Source organism: Suricata suricatta, chromosome 10 (assembly GCF_006229205.1).
Source record: "Suricata suricatta isolate VVHF042 chromosome 10, meerkat_22Aug2017_6uvM2_HiC, whole genome shotgun sequence".
Lineage (NCBI taxonomy): Eukaryota > Metazoa > Chordata > Mammalia > Carnivora > Herpestidae > Suricata > Suricata suricatta.
Window position 1 is genome coordinate 64,726,705 of NC_043709.1, and position 3,272 is coordinate 64,729,976.

Genomic DNA, 3,272 nt, shown 5'->3' on the forward strand with positions numbered 1-3,272 from the left:
AAATGTCTATCAACTAATGAATGGATCAAGAAGATGTGGTATATATATATATATATATATATATATATATATATATATATATATATACAATGGAGTACTACATGGCAATGAGGAAGAATGAAATATGGCCATTTGTAGGAAAGTGGATGGACCTTGAGGGTGTCATGCTAAGCAAAATAAGTCAGGCAGAGAAGGATAGATACCATACGTTTGCATTCATAGGTCTAACAGGAGAGACCTGGCAGGGGACCATGGGGAGAGGAAGGGGAAAGAGAGCGAGGAAGAGTGAGGGACATAGATCAAAGGAGACTACTGAATATTGAAAATGAACCATGGACTGAAAAGGGAGGGGAAGGGAGGGAGGGGGGATGGTCATGGAGGAGGGCACTTGTGGGGAGAAGCACTGGGTGCTATATGGAAACCAATTTGACAATAAACTATTATAAAAAAGAAAAGAAAAGTGCCTTGCACACCCTGGCTGCTTAAGTGTGTCTTTGAAATGAGGAAATGAGTGAACGGCGTGTGCATAAGATCAGACTCGACAAGGTGGCTGGAGGGATCCTGTGCGCTGGGGTGAGGCATTCAGACCCTCGGTGGACAGGGGAGGGCTCTGAATGGGGGAGCAGGATATTAGCTCTGGGAGCAGGAGGGACCAAAGACAAACTTCCTCTACTTGAAGTGATTCTTAAAGCTGCCCTCTCCTCTGCCCCTGGCACTATTCACAGTGACTAGTTTTCAGGGTGACTTCCATAACAAGGAATATAAGCCTACAGTGCTTCTAACTGTTGTAGTGAGCAAGCAGGAAAATAAGTGCCTCCAACAGGCCAATTCCTCTCTCTCTGATACCCTCATTTCATTCCAGGTGTTAGCTTTTTGCAATCCTTTGGGGTCCTGAGGCATGAGAGGGATTTATGCCTAGACTTTTTTTTTAAACATTAAAAAAAGTTTATTTATGTATTTTTGAGATAGAGAGTACAAGCAAGGAAAGGACAGAGAGAAAGGGGAGAGAGAGAGAGAGAGAGAGAGAGAGAGAGAGAGAGAGAGAGAGAGGATGGATGAGAGAGAGACACACACAGAATTCAAAGCAGGCTCCAGGCTCTGAGCTGTCAGCCCTGAGTCCCACATGGGGCTTGACGAGCCATGAGATCATGACCTAAGCTGAATTTGGACATGTAACCAACTGAGCCACCCACCTGCCCCTTTGCCTAGACTTTAAAGTGAAACTGTCCTCATTGTGAGGCAGGGGTGGAGAGAAGGTTTCCAGGCAGCTGGTACAAATGCACCATGCAGAGAAGCAGAGATATCAGAGTCCCATCTGGAGAGATGGTCTGCCAAGGAGTAAGATGTTCCCACCTCTAACTTAGGGACAAGGAATGGGCGGAACAGACACTGCAGACTTCAGGACAGATGGATGGATCCTGGGGTAGAGATGGGGGAGAGGAAAAAGAGCAGAATTAAAACCTACACAGCACTTTTCAGGCAGAAAAATAGGGAGACCACCAGAACACCAGATGACATATTACCATTCTCCCGGCTTTTCTTGGAGGAGGTAACTGCACATGTTCTGTTGTCCCGATCACAGGCAGACTCTCGGTAGGTAAATCCTGATAAGAGAACCCCTGTCACCAGCGTCTCTTCACAGAGTACAGAGCTTTTTCTCTTTCCTGTCAGTGAGTGAAGGAAATTAGAGTGGTTCAAGCTCTGGAAGCACTGGACATATCGCAGAATCAAGACTATTCTCCAGAACACCTTACTCCAGTGGGTTCATTCTGCAATGCAGGCCATTATATGGAAAGACCGGGACCATTTTCCTAAAGAAGCTCCTATTCTGAATAACAGGCACACATTTCATGGACACCTTCTCATATGATCTCAGGTTCAGTAGCCTGCCGTGTCGTCATTCATTTCCTCTGTGATTCTGAATACTCTTCTGAGAGCACCACTTAACGAAAGAACAATCTAACAGAACCAGTCAGAGGGCCATCTGTACTTAGGGAATGAAGGGCTGGGTGAGGCCCCCAGGGGAAGCTGGGCCTGAAGTCCCAGCCCAAAGCTGCAAGTTTCTGAGCTGAGGCAATTATTGAAAGCCTAGAAGAGACTATTATTAGGCTTGGAGTGGGAGTGGGCATGCTGAAAAAGAAAAGAATAATAAAGAGATTTGAAGAAAAACTACTGGAAAACAGACATCTTCCCCCATGACATCATTGGCCTGAGGAGGCCTGAGAAAGCACCGAGAGTGGTGAGCTGTGACATATTACTGCCTGAACTCCAGCTCATTTCCAGTATACGTTATGATTTTCCTCATTCCTTCAACAGGATTGTCCATTATAATAGTTAAATGACTGGCGATAACTCCACCCTGGGAATAGTATTCAGCCATAAGTTTCTAGTGTTTCTATTTTAAGCATATACTAAATTTTTAACGGCGTTTATTAAGGAATAGTAACTCAATTATGTAATGAATTGTTTTTTAGAAGGTCATACGGAAAGTTTTTGAAATGCCTGAAGTAAAAATTTTATATTTCTGATTTAAGGCAGAGAACAGTCATTGGCATTTTTTGGGGCTCACACATAAGTAACAAACACAGACTGCATGTTACCCTTCACATTAGTGTGGCAGAGGATGCCATGGAGTCCATGGTCCCTGCGGATCTGTACTCCACCTGCCAGACCATCTGTGTGGACCCATAGCTCACCTCAGTGTACAGATAGGGCCAGGAAGGGGTAGATGGGTGATGAGAGGGCCCTACAGACCCCACTTGTTCTGTGCTTGCACGGCTCCCCTGGCTCCCAGGTGGTATGACTGAAATTGCCACAGAAACAATGATGGATGGAAGTTAAGATGGACACACTGGTGTTTCAGCAAGGCTTGACTTTAAACTGACGAAAATTTTCTCTTCTTCATTCTTGAAGCCTCCCCATCCCCTTCACTTGTTTTTCTGTAGAACCCTTTGTTCCAGGATCTCAGTACCGATATTGACATCCTGCTGACCTCAGTGTATGTTTAGTGAGGGGACCAGATGGGTGGTGCCAGCCCTATCATGAGACCCCCTGGAAGAGATGATGAGTGTGGCTGGCTCCAGGTGCCAGATTCTGATCAAAGCTGCCCATATCTTGTATTTTTCTAGAAACCCCTCAGTCCTTTACCCCTGGTGGGCTTGCAGTCTTGGAGGTATTAGCCCACTGCAGCTTCCTTCACCTGGCAAAGTCATAACTATCTTTCTTCTTTATACCCAGAGTCTGTCTTCGCCTTACATATCTCCACTCCCGAG